The 22,676-nt window shown below is 44.3% G+C and overlaps 1 long non-coding RNA gene across 2 annotated transcripts in view; it reads left to right on the forward strand.

The window, feature by feature from the left end:
- LOC126962851 (uncharacterized) overlaps window positions 1-22,160 on the forward strand; it is a 29,234-nt gene extending 7,074 nt beyond the window's left edge. Inside the window, exons 1-3 of one of the 2 annotated variants that reach the window (XR_007728836.1) lie at window positions 4,532-4,783; window positions 8,089-8,197; window positions 21,839-22,160. This is a non-coding gene — a long non-coding RNA (uncharacterized LOC126962851). Of the gene's footprint in view, window positions 1-4,531; window positions 4,784-8,088; window positions 8,198-21,838 lie in introns of those variants that run through there. The other variant, XR_007728835.1, reaches the window with a different exon arrangement.
- Window positions 22,161-22,676: the final 516 nt, after the last annotated feature.

The raw sequence follows: 22,676 nt of genomic DNA on the forward strand, positions 1-22,676 counted from the left end.
CTGCCTGCTCCTGGGTTCTCTTTCATCCCAGGAGGTACAGCTCAGGGTCTCTGCCAGCCCAGAGCAGCGGTGGTTTCAGCAACCTGCCTTTCCCATCTTTCACGGCCTAAGAAGACTCAGAGGAGCCACCCAGAGCCTGAACAGGATCAGGAGACAGCGCGGAAGGGCAGCAACACAGAAACGGGCCAGCCAGCTCCCTACTAGCCTGGAGGGGACGAACCCCGCCCCTGCTGTGAACAGCGACCTCTCCACCAACACCAAAAAGAGCAGGAATTCCTCACTCGGGGCGAAAGCCAGTTTGGCCGGACCTCCACCCAGAACGACAACGGCAGCCCCACAGCGCTGGGGCCTGAGGCCTCCTGGGCTCTTGCTTCTCACCTCTACCCCGTCTCCCCGGCCACCAGCCCGGGAATCCCAGTTGGTCTCCTTGCAGCCCAACCAGGCCTCGGTGCTGCACCCCACGGTGAGCAGCTGGGAGGTGCCCGCCCGGCACAGCTCCCTCAGAGTGTCCCTGCGGCCTCCCTTCTACCCGCTTCATCAGCGGAGTGGGTAGAGCCCCGGGTGGGACCAGGTACGCGCGGCCGGGCAGCCCAACAGGTGCCGGCCCCAGAAATGGGGCCCAACAGGGTGACTCCAGCCTCTCCCTCTGGCAAAGGCGGCGGCCAGCAGGGGGCCTCCGGGAGCTTCTTCAGCAAGTTCAAGTTCACAGGCTGGACTCAGCTGCCGGTTTGCCCGAAGGAACCTGAAGGCAAAGACGGGGGAGGACACGATTCACAATGAGAAATTAGAGTCACTTTTTGGTACAGAAAAAAGAAAAAAAATTTAAAAAACCTAACCCCCAAAACAACAAAAATTACCCTGGCCCTCTCCCAAATATTAAATAGAGCTCAGTAGGTGCTCACAATAAGAACCCATCCTTCGCCTGCAGTATTTAAACGATTGTCGGTGGAAGTTCAGTCGTGCTCCTTTTTCGACAGCCGCTGGGTAACGGATCAAAACCCTTAACGTCCGCGGCTGGGGCGCGAGCTCGGGGCGCCGAGGGGCTCCGGGCCCGAGCGTCCACCGCTCATCTCCTGGGCTCCGGAGGTTTTCGCGCCGGGGGCTCAGCCCCAGATCCCAGGACTCAGGCGGAGCTGGGCCGAGCTGCGGGAGCCGTGGAAGCCCCAGGAGAGACTTTTGTATGACGAAAAAACCATATGCAAATTGCCTGGGAAGAGCTTAGACTCTGTGGCCAAACTGCAAGCGGCCGTTGCTAAAATGGGAAGCATTTGCAGGAAAAAGCAAACGGTTTCATCCAAGTGGATTCGACGACAAACTAAGGGAAGGCAAAAATGATCTCGGGAGTCGACATGGAGACAGATAAGGCCCAGAGCTCTGACCAGACACTTAGTACTTCATCACTAGTCCCTGGCTGCTGCTGTGTGGATAACAGCAGCTCATGTAAGCCAACCTCACAAAACCAGGGGCCGTCCACCTCCTTCATGCCGGCATGAGGAGGCTTCAGACGCCGAGTCCGAAGTGGCCAAGCGCAACTTCCAGGAGTAAGAGGGGCATTTCATAATGACTAGGGGTCAATTCTCCGGAAAGACATAGCAGTCTTTAACATGTGGGGACCTAGCAACAGAGCCTCAAAATATGGAATCCATCAAAGGAGAGAATTGCAAGAAAAAACAGATCCACTGTTATAGTTGGATACTTCAACACCTATCTAATAGTAATTGATGGACTCAGGACATAGCTGAGCTGAAGGGCATCATCAATCAGCTGAACCTGTTGACATGTATAGACTGCTTCATCCAACAAGTGCAAGTATACACTCTTCTCAAACTCAGATGAAATATTCTCCAAGACAGACTATGTTCTGGGGCATAAAACACACTTCTAACACATTTGAAAGAGTAAAAATCTTACAAAGTATATTCACATCACAATGGAATTAAACTAGAAATCAGTAACAGAAAGACAGCTGGAAAGCCACCAATTATTTGGTCATTAGACAACATACTCTGAAATAACACATGGGCCAAAGAAGTCTCAAGAGAAATGTTAAAAAATATTTTGAACTAAATGAAAATGAAAATATGACTCATCAAAATTTGTGGGTGGCAGCAAACCCACATTTGGTCATTAGACAACATACTTCCAAATAACACATGAGTCAAAGAAGTCTTAAGATAAATTAAAAAAAAATTTTGAACTAAATGAAAATGAAAATGTGGCTTATCAAAATTTATGGGATGCAGCAAAAGCAGTGCTAGAGGAAAATTTATAGTACTGAATGAATATATTAGAAAAGAAGAAAGATGTAAAATAAAAAATCTAAGCTTACACCTTAGGAAACTAGAGAAAGAAGAATTACATAAACCTAAAACAAACAGAAGAAAAAAACAGATAAAAAATGGATGACATTAAAAAGAGGAAAATTATGGAGAAAATCAAAACATAAAAGCTGAAACCAAAAGCTAAATCTTTGAAGCAATAAATAAAATTGGTAAACTTCTGGACTGGCTAGCCAAGAAAAAGAGAAAACACAAATTACTAAGAAATAAAAAAGAGTTTATCTCTACTAACCCACAGACATTAAAAGTCTAATAAAGGTTCTATGATAGCCATGTAAGAAGAAAAAAGTCGGCCAGGCGTGGTGGCTCACGCCTGTAATCCCAGCACTTTGGGAGGCCAAGGTGGGCAGATCACCTGAGGTCAGGAGTTCAAGACCAGCCTGGCCAATATGGCGAAAGCCTGTCTCTACTAAAAATAAAAAATTAGCTGGGTGTGATGGCTGTTGCCTGTAATCTCAGCTACTGGGGAGGCTGAGGCACAAGAATGGCTTGAACCCAGGAGGCGGAGGTTACAGTGAGCCAAGATAGCGCCACTGCATGCCAGCCTGGGCAACAGAGCTAGACTCCATCTCAAAAAAAAAAAAAAAAAAAAAAAGAGGCTGGGCGTGATGGCTCATGCCTGTAATCCCAGCACTTTGGGAGGCCAAGACGGGTGGATCACGAGGTCAGGAGATGGAGACCATCCTGACCAACATGGTGAAACTCCGTCTCTACTAAAAATACAAAAATCAGCTGGCCATGGTGGCATGCACCTGTAGTCCTAGCTACTCTGGAGGCTGAGGCAGGAGAATCGCTTGAACCTGGGAGGTGGAGGTTGCAGTGAGCCAAGATTGAGCCACTGCATTCCAGTCTGGTGACAGAGGGAGACTCCGTCTCAAAAAAAAAAAAAAGATTTATGCCCACAAATTTGGTAACTTAGATGAAATGGACCAATTCCTTGAGAGAGATAATCTACCAAAACTCACCAATAGATAAAGGTAATTTTAATAGACCTATATCTACTTTTAAAATTGAATCAATAATCTTCCAAAAAAGAAAGCATCAAGCCCAAGTCTTTTCACTGGCGAATTCTAAGAACTAATACCACTTCTCTACAATCTCTTCCAGAAAATAGAAGCGGAGGGAATATTTCCTTATTTCTATGAAACCAGCATTATTCTAATACAGAAACAGAAGATATTACAGGAGGAGAAAACTACAGACCAATATATCTACCATGTACAAAATGTATCTTTTTTGTATCTTTTGTATTGGAGATACAAAAATTCTCGACAACATATTACCACATGAAATCTGCTATGGTTTGAATGTTACTGTCCAAAATTCATGTGGAAATGTCCAATGCAAGAGTATTAAGAGGTGGGGGTTTTGCAGCCTTCAGTGTTGTTCCGTTCTGCCCCTTTGGCCATGTAAGGACACCGTGTTCTTCCCCTCTGAAGGATGAGGAGATGCCATCCTAGAAGCTGAGAGTAGCGCTCACCAGAAAACTGAACCTACCAGTGCCTTAATCTTGTACTACCTAGCTCCAGAGCTGTGAACACATTTCTGTTCTTTTAAATTACCCAGTCTCAAGTATTTTGTTATAGCAGCACATATGAACTTAAACAGAATTCAACAATGTAAAAAAAGAATTACATGTTATGACCAAGTGAGATTTATCCCAGGTATGCAAGGCTGGTTTGACAGGAAAACCAGTCACTTTAATCCATTACATCAATAGACTAACAAAGAAAAATCATATCAATGCAGAAAAAGCATTTTGCTCAATAGATGCAGAAAAAGTATTTCACAAAATCAATCATCCATTCACCATAAAAACTCGCAGCAAACTGATTAAGAGGGGAACATCCTCAACTTGATAAAGAATATTTGCAAAAAACCTACAACCAACATCATAATTAATGGTGAGAAACTATATGCTTTCTCCCTTGGATCAGGAACAAGAATGTTTCCTCTCACTACTCCTATTCAACATTGCACAGGAGGTTCTAGTTAATACAATATGATGAGAAAAGAAAAGGCATCCAGATTGGGAAGGAGGAAATAAAACTGTCTTTGTTCACAGATGACATAATTATTTATATAAAGAAATCCCAAAGAACCAACAAAAAGTGATTATAAGAAGGTTGCAGGTAGGTTAATATACAAAAGTCAATTGCTCTCCTATAAATTTGGAATAAATAATTGGAAGTTAAAAAAATTCTGGTGAGGTATACATAACATAAAATTTATAATTTTAATCATTTTTAAGTGTATTAATATAATTCAGTGGTATTTCATTAAGTACATTCACAATGTTTGGTAACCATCACCACTATTTCCAGAAATTCATCATTCCAGACAGAAACTCTGTACTTACTGAACACTAACTTCTCATTCTCCTTCCTCCAGGTCCCTGCTGACTTCTATTCTACTTTCTGTCTCCATGAATATGCCTATTCTAGGTATCTTATATGAGTGGAATCATATAGTATTTGTCCTTTTGTGTCTTATTTCATTTCGCACAATGTTTTCAGGATTCATCCATGTTTTGGCATGTATCAGAACTTCGTTTCTTTTTATAGCTGAATAATATTCCATTGTTTCCATTCTGGTTATTTCCACATTTTGTTGATTGGTTTATCCATTGAAGGTCATTTGGGTTGTATTCACCTCTTGGCCATTATCAATAATGCCACTATGAACATTGTCGTACAAGGATCTGTTTGAGTCCCTGCTTTCAGTTCTTTTAGGAATAGACCTAAGAGTGGATTGGCTGGATAATATGGTGATGCTATGTTTAATTTTATGAGAAATGGCCAAATTGTTTTCCAGAGTAGCTGCAACATTTTATATTCCCAATAACAATGCATAGGGTTCCAATTTTTCCACATTATAGTGAATATTTGTTATTTTTGTTTATTTATTTTTGAGACAAGGTCTTTCTCTGTTGCCCAGGCTGGAGTGCAGTGGCACGATCTTGGCTCACCGCAACCTCCGCCTCCTGGGTTCAAGTGATTCTCCTGCCTCCGCCTCCTGAGTAGCTGGGATTACAGGCGCCCACCACCACACCCAGCTAATTTTTGTATTTTTAGTAGAGATGGGGTTTTGCCATGTTGGCCAGGCTGGTCTCGAACTCCTGACCTCAAGCGATCTACCCACCTCAGCCTCCCAAAGTGCTGGGATTACAGGTGTGAGCCACTGTGCCCGGCATGGTGTTCTTTATATATTCTGGATTTTAATCCTTTATCAGATATATGGCTTGCAAGTATTTTCTCCCATTCTGTGAGTTGTCTGTTCACTGTCTTGATAGTGTCCTATGATGAACTAAAGGTTTTTATTTATTTTTATTAATTTATTTTTTAGACAGAGTTTTCACTGTTATTGCCCAGGCTGGAGTGCAATGGCGTGATCTCGGCTCACTGCAACCTCTGTCTCCTGGGTTCAAGCGATTCTCCTGCGTCAGCCTCCCGAGGAGCTGGGATTACAGGCATGCACCCCCATGCCCAGCTAATTTTGTATGTTTAGTAGAGATGGTGTTTCTCCATGTTGGTCAGGCTGGTCTTGAACTCCCGACCTCAGGTGATCCACCCGCCTCAGCCTCCCAAAGTGTTGGGATTACAGGCCTGAGCCACCACGCCTGGCCTTGAATTAAAGGTTTTTATTTGAAGTCCAATTTATTTTTTCTTTTGTTGCCTGAACTCTTAATGTTATATCCAAGCTCTCATTGCCAAATTAATGTCATAAAGATTTTCCCTTTTATTTTCTTTTAAGGGTTTTATACTTTTAGCTATTAAGTTTAGGTCTTTGGTCCATTCTGAGTTAATTTTTGTATATGGTATAAGGTAAAGGTCCAGCTTCGTTCTTGGCATTTGGATACCCATCAACATTTGTTGAAAAGATTGTATGTCCCAAACTGAATGGTCTTCGCACCCTTGTCAAAAAGTAATTGATCATATATAGAAAGGTTTCTTTCTGGGATCTCAATTCTGTTCCATTCTCCATTTATTTATATATCTGTCCTTATTTCCTTTGTGACTTCTTCTTTGACCTGTTGGTTGTTTCAGCGTGTGTTATTGTACATATTTGTTAGCTTTTCAGTTTTCCTTCTTTGATTTTTTTTTTGTTTTCGAGACGGAGTCTCGCTGTGTCGCCCAGGCTGGAGTGCAGTGGCATGATCTCAGCTCACTACAACCTCTGCCTCCTGGGTTCAAGTGATTCTCCTGCCTTAGCCTCCCAAATAGCTGGGATTATAGGCGCCCACCACCACGCCCAGCTAATTTTTGTATTTTTAGTAGAGATAGGGTTTCACCATGTTGGCCAGGCTGGTCTCGGACTCTTGACCTCAGGTGATCCATCCGCCTTGGCCTCCCAAAGTCCTGGGATTACAGGCGTGAACCAACGTGCCCGACCTCTTTCTGTTACTGATTTCTAGTTTCATTTCATTGTGATTGGAAAACGTGATATGATATAATACAATATGATAAAATATTTTTATTTTATTTTATAAAAAGAGATGGGGTCTCATTATGTTGCCCTGGTTAGCCTCAAACTCCTGAGCTCAACCTCCCTTGGCCTCCCAAAGTGCTGGGATTACAGATGTGAGCCACCCCACCTGGCCCAATCTTTTAAAATTTATTAAAATTTGTTTTGTGGCCTAATATATGGTCTCTCTTGGAGAATGTCCATTTGCATTGAGAAGAGTGTGTATTCTGCTCTTGTTAAGTACATGTGCTGTATACATCTGTTGGGTCTCACTAGCATATAGGGTTTTTCAAGTCTTCTCTTTCCTAATTACTCTTCTGTCTGGTTGTTCTATTCATTATTGAATGTGGGTTATTGAAGTCTCTAACCATTATTGTAGAACTCTCTTTATTGTATTGGAGAACTCCTTTTTTTTTTTTGGGACGGAGTCTCGCTCTGTTGCCCAGGCTGGAGTGCAGTGGCCGGATCTCAGCTCACTGCAAGCTCCACCTCCCGGGTTCACACCATTCTCCTGCCTCAGCCTCCTGAGTAGCTGGGACTACAGGCGCCTGCCACCTCGCCTGGCTAGTTTTTTTGTATTTTTTTTAGTAGAGACGGGGTTTCACCATGTTAGCCAGGATGGTCTCGATCTCCTGACCTCGTGATCCGCCCATCTCGGCCTCCCAAAGTGCTGGGATTACAGGCTTGAGCCACCGCGCCCGGCCAGAGAAGTCCCTTTAATGTATTCCTCCAGGCCAGGCGTGGTGGCTCACGCCTGTAATCCCAGCACTTTGGGAGGCCGAGATGGGTGGATCGCCTGAGGTGGGGAGTTGCAGACCAGCCTGACCAACAGGGAGAAACCCCGTCTCTACTAAAAATACATAAGTAGCCAGGCGTGGTTGAGCATGCCTGTAATCCCAGCTATCGGGAGGCTGAGGCAGGAGAATCACTTGAACCCAGGAGGCAGAGGTTGCAGTGAGCTGAGATCACTCCATTGCACTCCAGCCTGGGCAACAAGAGAGAAACTCCATCTCAAAAAAAAAAAATATATATATATATATATATATATTTATATATATTTATATATATATATTTATATATATTTATATATATATATCCTCCATTATTGTATTTTTGTCTTTGATTCTGTCAGCTTTTGCTTCATATATTTTGGAGTTATTAGATGTGTGTATGTTTACAATTGTCACATGTTCTTAAAAAATTAGTTTTATCAAAATGTAATATCCTTTGTTATCTCTCATAACCTTTTTTTGACTTATAATGTTTGTTTGTTTGTTTGTTTTAGAGACAGCATCTCACAGTGTTGCCCAGACTGGAGAGCAGTGCACTGCAACCTCGAACTCCTGGGCTTAAGTGATCTTCTGCCTCAGCCTCCGGAGTAGCTGGGACTACAGGTACGTGCCACCATGCTTGGCAATAATCTATTTTATCTGATAATAATATAGCCACCTCATCTCTATTTTGGTTACTATTTGCATGAAGTATCTTTTCCATTATTTTGCTCTCAACTTCCTTGTGTCTTTGTATCCAAAGTGAGTCTATTATAGACAACATATGGTTGGATTATACAGATTATACCAAATGTATAAAAGATACACATGAGGAAAGCTACAAAACTGTGATGACGAAGTCAAGAAGATCTAAATATTAATAAACGAAGAGATATTTCATATTAATGGACAGGATGACTCATACTGTTAAGATGTCATTTCTTCCCAACTTGATCTATAGGCTCAATGCAATCCCAATCAAAATCCAAACAAGTGAGCTCAGGAGTTCGAGACCAGCCTGGGCAACATGGTGGGACCCTGTCTTAAAAAAAAAAAATTTGTTTTTTTAAATTAGCCAGGCTGGTGGTGCACACCTGTAGTCCCAGCTACTCAGGAGGCTGAGGTGGAAGGACGGCTTAAGCCCAGGAGTTTGATTGCACCACTGCACTCCAGCCTGGGCAACATAGTGAGATGCCATCTCTAAAACAAGCAGAAGAAAAAACATTACTGCAAAACTGGTGACATTGAAAAGAGGAAAATTAACCAGGTGTGGTGGTTCACGCCTGTAATCCCAGCACTTTGAGAGGCTGAGATGGGCAGATTACCTGAGGTCAGGAGTTTGAGACCAGTCTGGCCAACATGGTGAACCCTCGTCTCTACTAAAAATACAAAAATTAGCTGGGCATGGTGGTGGGCACCTGTAATCCCAGCTACTTGCAAAGGTGAGGCAGGAGAATTGCTTGAACTCTGGAGGCAGAGGTTGCAGTGAGCCGAGATTGCGCCATTGCACTCCAGCCTGGATGACAAGAGTAAAACTCTGTCTCAAAAAAAAAAAAAAAAAGTAAAATTATAGAAAAAAAAAAAAACGGCACAAAGAGTGAGCTGTAAAGTAAACTATGAAGTCTAGTTAACAATAATATATCAATACTGATTTATCAATTGTAACAAATGTGCCACACTAATGCGAGATATTAATAATAGGGGATATTGCCAGGTGCCTCACGCCTGTAATCCCAGCACTTTGGGAGGCCGAGGCAGGCTGATCACTTGAGGGCAGGAGTTCGAGACCAGCCTGGCCAATACAGTGAAACCCCATCTCTACTAAAAATACAAAAATTAGCCAGGCATGGTGGCGGGCACCTGTAATCCTAGCACTTTGGGAGACTGAGACAGGAGAATCACTTGAACCTGGGAGGTGGAGGTCGCAGTGAGCCAAGATAGCTCCACTGCACTCCAGCCTGGCTCACCTGGCAAGACCCAGTCTCAAAAAAAAAAAAAAAAAAAAAAGCTGGGGGTGGGTATTCTGAAACTCTCTGTACACATTCTGTTCAATTTTTCTGTAAACCTAAAACTATACTCCTCCCCCATAAAATGTATTAATTTATTTAAAAGTGAGGTTGACTTTTTAACACAAAATGGGAAAGGCTTTAGGCAGGAAAGCCACATGGTCAGATATAGGTCTTGAATAAAGTTGTCTGGAGGCAGTATGAAAAGCCATGGTGGGGTGGTAGAGTGAAGCAGAAGGCGAAAGCGTACAAAGCCTGGCATCAAAAAGTAATGCATGGTCCAAGTAGAAGAGGGTGACAGTCTCAGCTAGAATAATGAAGAAGGGAAATAGGAAGCGGGCTTGAGAAATACTTAGGGGGTCAAATAGGCAAGATGAGGTGATTGGTTTTATGTGTACCGTAAGAGAGGGAAAGGAAAGAATGACATCCAGTTTTCTACCATAGGTGCTGAGGTGGGTAAAATTCTACTTAGTTAAATCTCAAGTTCCCCTTTTGCACTCTCGGATGGCACTCACTTCCATTCCTTTATCATCATAGATGGAAATATGTAATTGTGGGTTTTTTTGTTCATTTGTTTTGAGACAGGGTGTTGCTCTGTCACCCAGGCTGGAGTGCAGTGGCACCTTCGCAGCTTACTGTAGCCTCAACTTCCTGGCTTCTAGCAATCCTCCCATGTCAGCCTCCCAAATAGCTGGGGCTACAGGCACGAGCACCACACCCAGGTAATTTTTTATTTTTTGTAGGAACAGGGTCTCACTATGTCGCCCAGGCTGGTCTCAAACTCCCAGGCTCAAGCAATCCTCTCACCTTGGCCTCCCAAAGTGCAGGCCTGAACCACCATGCTGGGCCGGGCTTATTTGTTTGGTGGCAGTCTGCTTCTCTAGAGTGAAAAGGCAGTGGGGTGGAACCATGTGTGGTCTTGCTCATCCTTCTATCCCAGCCCTAGCACAGTGAGTGGCACAGAGTAGGCACTTGATAAATAGTTGTCAACAAATATAGACTGTGTCAATTATACCTCAATACATTGGGGAAAAAGAAATTAAAAATGGACTGAGAAAAGGAACATACAGAAAGAAAAGACACTTTAAGAAGTTCCTTTTTGGAGCCAGGCGCAGTGGCTCACGCCTGTAATCCCAGCACTTTGAGAGGCTGAGGCTGGCAGATCATGAGGTCAGGAGTTCAAGACCAGCCTGACTAACATGGTGAAACCCCGTCTCTACTAAAAATACAAAAATTAGCTGGGCATGGTGGCGTGCTCCTGTAATCCCAGCTACTTGGGAGGCTGAGGCATGAGAATCGCTTGAACCCAGGAGGCAGAGTTTGCAGTGAGCTGAGATTGAGCCACTGTACTCCAGCCTGGGTGACAGCGCGAAGACTCTGTCTCAGGAAAAAAAAAAAAAGGAAGTTCCTATTTGGACATGGTGAGTTTGAAATGACTATGCAAAAGTCCAGGTGGAGATGGCCAGGAGGCAGCTGGAAATGAGTTTGAGATTCAGGGAGAGATTAGGTTTGGAGATAGAAAGTTGAGAGTTAAGGTCGGGCGCGGTGGCTCACGCCTGTAATTCCAGCACTTCGGAGGCTGAGGTGGGTGATCACCTGAGGTCAGGAGTTTGAGACCAGGCTGACCAACATGGAGAAACCACATCTCTACTAAAAATACAAAATTAGCAGGCGTGGTGGTGCATGCCTATAATCCCACCTACTCGGGAGGCTGAGGCAGGAGAATAGCTTGAACCCTGGAGGCGGAGGTTGCGGGGTGAGCCAAGATTGTGTCATTGCACTCCAGCCTCGGCAACAAGAGCAAAACTCCATCTCAAAAAAAAAAAAAAGAAAGTTGAGAGTTAACAGCATGTCATAAAATAAAAGCAGGAAAGAAGTGTGTAGGAGCAGACCCCAATGAAGTTCAACATTTAATGTCATTTACTTCCTCCCACTTCTTAGTCAATCACCTCTGCCTTATCCAAGTGCACTGTCACCTTCCCCTGCGCTGCTCACGGGGATGGCATATGACACAGCCCCAGGGGACACATTCCTATGTTGTGCTCCAGGGAGGGCCTGCCTTTGCCTTCATGACCTTTTCCAAGGTGATATCATGTGCCTATAATATCTTTTCCCCATTTGCCAACTCAGTTTTCTCCAGTTCCTTAAACAGCCAGTGAATTCACGGAAATCCTCTTCCATTAAATCCTTTTGCTGCAGACCACAGAATAGCAACTATCCTGAATATTCTGACCTCTGAATAGCAAATTACCATTCTGCTGAATCAAAATGTGGAACTCTTACTCATTCCCAGTTCTTCTTCCAATTAGATGCCTTGTTGTTTACTCTTAAAATCAACTTAGGTCTCTTTCCTTTCTTTCCTATTTTTCCTTTCTTCCCACTTTTTCCTTTCTTCTCCACTTCCCCTTCCCCTTCCCCTTCCTTCCTTCCTTCCTTCCTTCCTTCCTCCTTCCCTCCTTCCTCCTTCCTCCCCTCCTCCCTTCCCTCCCTCCCTCCCTCCCTCTCTCCCTCCCTCCCTCCTTCCTTCCTTCCTTCCTTCCTTCCTTCCTTCCTTCCTTCCTTCCTTCCTTCCTTCCTTCCTTCCTTCCTTCCTTCCTTTTTTCTTTCCTTTCTCTTTTTCTTTCATCTTTCTTTCTCTTTTGAGATGAAGTTTCTCTCTGTCACCCAGGCTGGAGTGCAGTGGCACAATCTCAGCTCACTGCAACCTCCACCTCCCAGGTTCAAGCGATTCTCCTGCCTCAGCCTCCTGAGTAGCTGGGATTACAGACATGCACCACCACACCTGGCTAATTTTTGTATTTTTAGTAGAGATAGGGTTTTACCTTGTTGGCCAGGCTGGTCTGGAATGCCTGACCTCATAATCTGCCCTCCTCGGCCTCCCAAAGTGCTGGGATTATAGACGTGAGCCACCACGCCCGGCCCATTTATTTATTTTTGAAACCGGGTCTCACTCTGTCTCCCAGTGCTGTGGCAAGATCATGGCTCACTGCAGCCTTGACTTCCCAGACTCAGTCCTCCCATTTCAGCCTCTCAAGTAGCTGGGACAACAGACATGCGCCACCATGCCTGGCTAATTTTTATATTTTTTGTACAGACAGGGCCTTGCTATGTTGCCCAGGCTGGTCTTGACCTTCTGGGCTCAAACCATCTGACTACCTCAGCCTTCCAAAGTGCTGGGATTACAGGTGTGAACCACCATGCCTTGCCCAAATTAGGCTTGTCTTGATGCGAACACCTTGTTGTCTGTTGCTATTTGGTTTATTGTTTCTGCGTCATTGTCTGTGTGTTCGGCCATAGCAGTGATCTACGTGTCCTGAGCTGGTGCTTACCCTGAAGTAATCATAGGCTGTGTCAGGCAGAGCCATGACGGTCTGGATTATCTAGCACAGTTCTGTTGAAAATATTCATTTGATATGTCAAGCTAGGCATTTTGTTTTCTTTTTCTTTGTTTTATATAGAGTCAGGGTCTCACTATGTTGCCCAGGCTGGTTTTGAACTCCTGGCTTCCCACCTTGGCCTCTCAAAGTGCTGGAATTACAAGTGTGAGCCACTGTGCCCAACCCAAACTGTGCATTTTGGCTCAGAAAATGTTGTTAGGGCAGGAACACTTGGCAGATTTCTTGGTATTTACAATTAGGCACTTAATACATGCTTTTCAGAAATAATAACAACAACAAAAAAGGAACTTGAGCTTCTCAAGTCTTAGCTTTGTCTAAAGCCCACAGGGTCTCTTTAGAAAGGATAATGTCTAAAATCAACATTATAAATATATTTATAGGAGACTAATTTGAGTATTAATAAAACTCCGATGTCCTGCAAAAATAAAAATAAATAAATATTTATGGTCTATATGTCAATATAGTAACTTCTCAGTGATGGTCAGTAAGGGATAAATTACTCCATTTATTAAGTGCCTAACTGTAAATACCAGGAAATCTGCCAAGTGTTCCTGCCCTAACAACATCGGAGAACAACAGGAAGCCTGATCAACAGTGGCTTTTCCCTTGATAGCAAGTGCAGGGATAGGCAGTCCCCTGTAGTCCCAGCTACTCGGGAGGCTCATCCGCATAGGAGCTGCCCATAGTCGCCGTCAAGGAGGGACCCGGGCTGCTCTCACCTGTCCATTCTGCCCTTGTTAGTTACACTGGCTTTTGTCCTCACACTTGTCATCTCATGGACAGTGGTGGCTGCTCCACTTCTAAGTTTCATGTCCCCAGGAAGATGGTAGTAAGAGGTCGGGGGTGGAGGGACAAGGGAAAAAGACATTTCTTGTACTGAGGTGTTGTCATTTTATTCAGGAAGGGAAATCCTTCTTAGTGATTCCACTTACATCTCATTGACCATCTGTCCCTGCAAGGGAACAGAGAGATGGAGTTTGCAGGTTTTACAGCTTCTATGACAGAGCTAGACAAGCGAGATGGGAGAAATGATTGGGAGGTGCCAATCAAGTACTTCAGACTTAAGAAAAAAATCGAAACCACATTATTGCATCTGCATATTTCCTAAGATCCTGTGAGCAACACATCTTACACTAATTTACTTGTGCAGATGTTGATTTCTATCTACATAATTTACAGAATGATCTCATTTCAAAAATTTCCACTCCATAAAATATGAACAATATTACACTCCTTTCTCATTTTCAGTTTTGGTGTCAGTTTATATGGTCTATTTTATCAAAGTGAACTAGGAAAATGATTGAAAATATTTCTAGATGCTAATTCAGGTAACTGGGTGAATAAGAGATTTTTTTTTTTTTTTTTTTTTTTTTTTTTTTTGAGATGGAGTCTCGCTCGGTCACCCAGGCTGGAGTGTGGTGGCACAATCTTGGCTCACTGCAACCTCTGCCTCCCGGATTCAAGCGATTCTCCTGCCTCAGCCTCCTGAGTAGCTGGGATTACAGGCATGCACCACCACGCCTAGTTAATTTTTGTATTTTTAATAGAGACGGGGTTTCACAATGATGGCCAAGCTGGTTTCGAACTCCTGACCTCAAGTGATCTACCCATCTCGGCCTCCCAAAGTGCTAGGATTACAGGCGTGAGCCACCACGCCTGGCCAAATAAGAAATATTTTTAACCATGTGTCATTTTTTCTTTCTTTTTCTTTTTTTTTTTTTTTTTTTTAATGAGATGGGGTATTGCTCTGTTGTCCAGTCTGGAGTACAGAGGCACGATCATAGCTCACGGCAACCTCCAATTCCTGGGCTCAAGCAGTCTTCCTGCCTCAGCCTCTTGAGTTGCTGGTATTACAGGCATGAGCCACCACACCTAGCCGTCATTTTTATTTTACTTTATTATTTAATTTATTTAATTAATTTATTTATTTAGAAACAGGATCTCAGTCTGTCTGTTGCCCAGGCTGGAGTGCAGTGACATGATCATGGCTCACTGCAGGCTTCACCTCCTGGGCTCAAATGATCCTCCCACCTCAGCCTCCAGAGTAGCTGGGACTACAGGTAAGAGCCACTTTGCCTGGCTAATGTTTTTACTTGTACTTTTAGTAGAAATGAGGTCTGCCTATGTTGTCCAGGCTGGTCTTCAACTCCTGGGCTCAAGCGATCCTTCTGTTTCAGTCTCCCAAAGTGCTGGGATTTCAGGCATGAGCCACCATATCCATCCCTGGCTGTCATTTTTAAAGTTAGTTCCTGGTCTTTTCCTCTGTGGTGGCAAAAATTTCTTTGACTGGCAAGCAGCGGTACCAAAGGTAATGTTACCTACCTTCCCACGTTTGTCCCCACTTGGCACATTACATCAATTGGAGTCAGCCAGGTTCCATGGCTCATGCCTGTAATCCCAGCAATTTGGGAGGCCAGGATGGGAGGATGGCTTGAGGACAGGAGTTCAAAACCAGCCTGGGCAACATAGTGAGACCTTGCCTCTACAAAAAATAAAAAATTAGGCAAGGCGGTGAGCGCCTGTAGTCCCAGCTACTCGAGAAGCTGAGCCTGGAGGATCACTTGAGCCCAGGAGTTCCAGGCTGCAGTGAGCTATGATGGAACCACTGCACTCCATCCCGGGTGACAGAACAAGATCTTGTCTCTAAAAAAAAAAAAATAATAAGGGCTGGGCACGGTGGCTCACGCCTGTAATCCCAGCACTTTGGGAGACCGAGGCGGGTGGACTATGAGATCAGGAGTTCGAGACCAGCCTGGCCAACATAGTGAAAACCCATCTTTACTAAAAATACAAAAATTATCTGGGTGTGGTGGCACATGCCTGTAGTCCCAGCTCCTTGGGAGTCTGAGGCAGGAAAATTGCTTGAACCCGGGAGGAGGAGGTTGTAGTGAGCCGAGACCAAGCCATTGCACTCCAGCCTGGGTGACAGAATAAGACTCTGCCTCAAAAAAAAAAAAAAAAAAAAAAAAAAAAAATTTAAAAGAAGAAACCATAAATTGGAGTTGGTGTAGACATAAAGTCAGAGAATGGGTTTTGAGTGTGTGGAGCATTTTTCACTGAGAAGGGCTTTATCTCCATCTCGTGGACAACCTTATCTTTGCAATGTCAGCAGTGGTTCTCTGGCCTTAACCACATATGAGGATCACGAGGAGGACTTGCAAACAGTCCAATATCCAGTCCTCTCCACCCCACCCCCACCAACTCAGTTAGTATACATATATATAATCTGTAGCTGGGAGATAGGAGGCAGGAAAAAAAGATCTGTAGCCAACTTTCATATGCAATTAGGGCTAAAAACCAGTAAGTTAGAAGAAACTCTGAATCAGTTATGAATACTGGAACAATCATTCCTTCTATAAGACTGCCATAAAGTAAAAAGAGCAATATCTGTAGGTAAATTATATAATCTTCCCAAGGCCCTTTACAACTTGCAGAGAGGAAATCGAGGAGTTGCTAGCAATATGAGAAATCTAAATCCAAATCCAAATTGCTTCCTGTGCAACTCTCCCTATGATGAGGCAGAAATGTGCTGAGCAAAGAGACATGCAAATACACACACCATCAGACTTGTCCCTGGGCCAAACTGTCAAGTGGTTTCCTCCTGATTTTGGTATCGTATGTGTTTACTGGCTGCTTTCTTGCATATATCCTTGTTTAATTTTGGTTCTTCTCATGAATGCCAATAGTTGCCTGAGAGTACAGGGCCCTGGAGGGCCTCAGGTACCCACCCAGATCTTGCATTTTCCCTCTGTCTTTTCATTTATTAAAACTTACCTTGCCGGGATCTGATTCTTTCTCAGCTCATTATCTTTTTAAAAAGCTTCTCAAACTAATTCCTGCTGATGATGGGTGGGTCTTCATCATGATGCACGCATTACTGGAATACACTTTTTTGTTTTTAGGACGATGTCTCCCTCTGTCGCCCAGGCTGGAATGCAGTGGTGCAATCTCAGCTCACTGTAACCTTTTGCCTCCCGGTTCAAGTGATTCTCCTGCCTCAGCCTCCTGAGTAGCTGGGATCACAGGAGCCGGCCATCATGCCTGGCTAAATTTTTTTATTTTTAAAAGTAGAAATGGAGTTTCACCATGGTGGTCAGGCTGGTCTCGAACTCCTGACCTCAGGTGATCCGCTGCCTCGGCCTCCCAAAGTGCTGTGAGTACAGGCGTGAGCCACCAAGCCCGGCCTGGAATAAAATTTAGTCATTAAAATAGGAGACCAAGTTCTGCTTTGGCAGTGGTTGACTGCATGGTGCCGAAACCACTCACTGAAAACAAACTAGAAAAGATGTACAATATATACCGCTAAGAGTGAAAAGACAAGCCAAAGAGTGATAATAATAAAAGTAACAGAAGAGCTCAGACCCAAAATATATAGGACTCCTACAAAGCACTAAGGATTGATGACACAATTAAAAAATGGCTGACAGGCCAGGCATGGTGCCTCACGCCTGTAATCCCAGTGTTTTGGGAGGCCAAGCAAGATCACTTGGGGCCAGGAGTTCAAAATTAGACTGGGCAACATAGCAAGAACCCTGTCTCTAAAAAAAATTTAAAAATCAGCTGGGCATGGTTGGATGCAGTGGCTCACGCCTGTAGTCCCAGTACTTTGGGGGGCTGAGGCAGGCGGATCATCTGAGGTCAGGAGTTCAAGGCCAGCCTGACCAACATGGTGAAATCCCATCTCTATTGAAAATACAAAAAGTTGACAAGGTGTTAACTTTTCTCATATTGCTAGCAACTCCTTGATTTCCTCTCTGCAAGTTGTAAAAGGGCCTTTGGAAGATTATATAATTTACCTACAGAGATTGCCTCAGGAGGCTGAGGCAGGAGAATGGCTTGAACCTGGGAGGCGGAGGTTGCAGTGAGCTGAGATTTTGCCACTGCACTCCAGCCTGCGCGGCAGAGCGAGACTTTGTCTCAAAGAAAAGAAAAGAGAACAGAAAAGAGGCTGGGCGCAGTGGCTTATGCCTGTGATCCCAGCACTTTGGGAGGCCAAGGTGAACGGATCACCTGAGGTCAGGAGTTTGAGACCAGCCTGACCAACATGGAGAAACCCCATCTCTACTAAAAATACAAAGCTCGCTGGGTGTGGTGGCGCACGCCTGTAATCCCAGGTACTTGAGAGGCTGAGGCAGGAGAATCGCTTGAACCCGGGAGGCAGAGGTTGCAGTGAGCTGAGATCGCGCCATTGCACTCCAGCCTGGGCAATAAAAGCGAAACTCCATCTCAAAAAATAAAATAAAATAAAATCAGCTGGGCATGATGGCACACACCTGTCGTCCTAGCGACTTGGAAGGCTGAGGTGGGAGGATTGTTTTAGTCCAGGATTTTGAGGCTGCAGTAAGCTATGACTGCACCACTGCACTCTAGCCTGGGTGACAGAATGAGACCCTGTCTTAAAAAAAAAAAAAAAAATAGGTGAAAGACTTTACAAAAGGCAACATTGAAAAGTCAATAAACATGAAAATTTCTTAAGCTCATTAGTATGCAAAGAAATGCTATTTAAGACCACAGTGTATATACCTACTACATCCATGAGAATGGCCAAAATTTAAAAGACTAACAGTTGGTCCAAGAGTTGTGGGTTGTTAAGCTGATTAATATTGTCTCCCTCTACAACCATGCTTGCCTCGAAAAAATAAAGAAAATAAAAAATAAAAATGCTGGCCGGGCGCGGTGGCTCATGCCTGTAATCCCAGCACTTTGGGAGGCCGAGATGGGTGGAACATGAGGTCAGGAGATCGAGACCATCCTGGCTAACACAGTGAAACCCCGTCTCTGCTGAAAATATAAAAAAGTAGCTGGGCGTGGTGGCGATTGCCTGTAGTCCCAGCTACTTGGGAGGCTGAGGCAGGAGAATGGCGTGAACGTGGGAGGCGGAGCTTGCAGTGAGCTGAGATCGTGCCACTGCACTCCAGCCTGGGGGACAGAATGAGACTGTGCCTCAAAAAAAATAAAAAATAAATAAATAAATAAAAATAAAAATACCAACAATACCAAACGATGGTAAACAGCTGAAACTCTCGTACCCTGCTGTGAGAGTGTAAATTGGCATAGTCACTTAGGAAAATTGTTTAGTGGTGTCTAATAAAGTTGAACATACACATATATCCTATGACCTTGCAATTTCACCTTTTGTTATGCCCACAGAAATAGATGCAGATGTGTACCAAAGACATGTTGTTGTCGTTGTTGTTGTTGTTGAGACAGAGTTTAGATTTCGTTGCCCAGTCTGGAGTGCAATGTTGTGATCTGGGCTCACCACAACCTCCGCTACCCGGGTTTAAGTGATTCTCCTGCCTCAGCATCCTGAGTAGCTGGGATTACAGGCATGTACCACCATGTCCGGCTAATTTTGCATTTTTAGTAGAGATGGGATTTCTCCATGTTGGTCAGGCTGGTTTCAAACTGCCGACCTCAGGTGATCTGCCGGCCTCAGCCTCCCAAAGTGCCTGGCATCAAAGACATGTTTTAAAATGTTTAAAAATAGGCCGGGCGCAGTGGCTCACACCTGTAATGCCAGCACTTTGGGAGGCTGAGGTGGCTGGATCACCTGAAGTTGGGAGTTCGAGACCAGCCTGGCAAACATGGTGAAACCCCCGTCTCTACTAAAAATACAAAAATTAGCTGGGCGTGGTGGCACGTACCTGTAATCCCAGCTACTCAGGAGGCTGAGGGAGGAGAATCACTTGAACCCGGGAGGTGGTAAGCCAAGATTGTGCCACTGCACTCCAGCCTGGGTGACAGAGTGAGGCTCCATTTCAAAAAAAAAAAATTTAACAATAAAAATTATTGCCTGGAATCCCAGCACTCTGGGAGACCGAGGTGGTCGGCTCACTGCAACCTCTGCCTCCGAGGTTCAAATGATTCTCCTGCCTCAGCCTCCCGAGTAGCAGGGAATACTGGTGCATGCCACCACGCCCAGCTAATTTTTGTATTTTTAATAGAGACGGGGTTTCACCATGTTGGTCAGGCTGGTCTCGAACTCCTGACCTCATGATCTGCCTGCCTCAGCCTCCCAAAGTGCTGGGATTACCGGCGTGAGCTACTGCGCCCAGCCCATTTCAAGGATTTAAAAACTCTCCTATTTAGAGTGAAAAACACAGCCATCCATGGTGGCAAATTGCGCACTTTGGGGGACCAAGGTTTCAGGAGTTTGAGACCAGCTTGGCCAACATGGTGAAACCCCATCTCTACTAAAAATACAAAAATTTGGGAGCGGTGGCAGGTGCCTGCCCAGTTAATTTTTTGTATTTTAGTAGAGTCAGGGTTTCACCATGTTGGCCAAGCTGGTCTCAAACTCCTGACCTCAAGGGATCTGCCTACCTTGGTCCCCCAAAGTGCGCAATTAGAGGCGTGAGCCACCATGGATGGCTGTGTTTTTCACTCTAAATAGGAGAGTTTTTAAATCCTTGAAATGGGCTGGGCGCAGTAGCTCACGCCGGTAATCCCAGCACTTTGGGAGGCTGAGGCAGGCAGATCATGAGGTCAGGAGTTCGAGACCAGCCTGACCAACATGGTGAAACCCCGTCTCTATTAAAAATACAAAAATTAGTTGGGCGTGGTGGCATGCACCAGTATTCCCTGCTACTCGGGAGGCTGAGCAGGAGAATCATTTGAACTTCGGAGGCAGAGGTTGCAGTGAGCCGAGATGGCGCCACTGCACTCCAGCCTGGGTGACAAAGTGAGACTCCGTCTAAAATAAATAAATAAATAAACATAAAATAAAATAAAATAAAATAAAATAAAATCCTTGAGATGTACCTGGAAGTGCTCCTCAAACTTTACTGTATGTATGACTCACCTGGAGATCTTGTTAAAAGGTAGATTTTATCCAGTAGTCTGGGGCAAGCTCCAGTTGATGCCCATACTGGTCCACCAAGCATGCTTTGACTATCAAGGGCCTACGGCACTTCCCAAACTATGTTCCACCAACAGTTATGTTTTGCAAATTGTTAACATTATTAAATTACTAAAATATAATAAAAATTTACTTTAAAAACATAATACTGGCTGGGCCCAGTGGCTCATGCCTATAATCCCCACACTTTGGGAGGTCGAGGCAGGAGGATCACTTGAACTCAGGAGTTTGAGACCAGCCTGGGCAACAAAGTGAGACCCCATCTCTACAAAAAATACAAAAATTAGCCGGATGTGGTGGTGCATGCCTGTAGTCCCAGCTACTGGAGAGACTGAGGTGGGAGGATGGCTTGAGCCTGGGAGGCAGAGATTGCAGGGGGCCAAGATCGCGTCACTGCACTCCAGCCTGGGCAACAGAGCCAGACTCTGTCTCAAACACACACACACACACACACACACACACACACACACACACACACACACAAGATATATATATATAAAGTATTTTCAGGTTACTCTTATTTTGTAATAATTTGTTTTTAAAAGTCAGTGTGCCATATCTGACAATAATAACCTCGTAAACATAAAGCTCAGTAAACAGCTATGTGCCAGGTACTGTGACACTACCTAATTTAATCCCGAAGAATATGCCTGGAAGTGGCAGGAAAGGTCAGCCCATGATGAACATGAGCTGTCTGACGCTTCGCTGGAAAAGCAGCACTTAGCAATTGGCATCTCTGTGGTGGATTGTCTATTGATGGGGCCGGAAAACTTCTGTAAAACACTAGGTGGCAAATATTTAGGCTTTCCGGATGTCGAGACTCAGGAAATGCTACCCCAAAGCGAAAGCCTCAGAAGCAGCTCTCTCTGACCTCCTGCCCTTCTGTCTCTTCCCCGCTTTGTCCCCCAGGGCAACCCATAGAAACTAGAATCCTTCTTCTCCACGGTGGGTTATAAGGCCTAAAAATATTATTCTAACCTCTCCCCACCTTTCTGTCTAGAGATGGTCATAAAGAAATTCCCTGACCTATCTGGCTTGACTGTAGGTCATAAGACCCCCATTCCAGGATCCTGTTCTATACCTGAGAGGAAGAAATGCTACAACAGAGATGCCAAGAAGAACCTGAGCAAACGGGTCTTGCTCATCTTCCTCTTCTCGGTCTAGTGCATTAGATCACACCCTTTGCCACAGTTGTACATGACTGACCACTCTTCGTTGCATCTAAGCATAAAAATGGACAGTTTTTTCTATATCTCTGGGTCTTCATTTTGAAGGTTCCCATGTCATGTAAAACCATGATTAAATAAACTTGTTACACTTTTCTCTTGTTAACCTGTCTTTTGTTATAGAAGTGTCTGCCCTGACCCTTATGATGGGAACAAAAGGTATCACACCCTTTTCACCCCTACGCAAATCATAGTATCTGTATCATAACTACTCAGCTCTGCCATTATAGCATGAAAGCATACATATGTAAAAGAATGGGCATAACTGTGGTCCAAAAAACTTCATTGACAAAAAAGGTGGCAGGCCATAGTTTGACAAAAAAGGTGGCAGGCCAAAATAGCCTTTGGCCTATTGAATCTTTAGTCAGTGATATGTGTCTTGTTTTAAAATTTGCATATATTTTAGCTGACAAAATGTTTTAAAATCTATAGTTTGGTTTCCTTCCTTCCTTCCCTCCCTCTTTCCTTCCTTCCTTCCTTCCTTCCTTCCTTCCTTCCTTCCTTCCTTCCTTCCTTCCTTCCTTCCTTCCTTCCTTCCTTCCTTCCTTCCTTCCTTCCTTCCTTCCTTCCTTCCCTCCTTCCTTCCTTCCCTCTCTCTCTTTCTTTCTTTAT

Source organism: Macaca thibetana, chromosome 9 (genome assembly GCF_024542745.1).
Source record: "Macaca thibetana thibetana isolate TM-01 chromosome 9, ASM2454274v1, whole genome shotgun sequence".
NCBI classification, from domain to species: Eukaryota; Metazoa; Chordata; class Mammalia; order Primates; family Cercopithecidae; genus Macaca; species Macaca thibetana.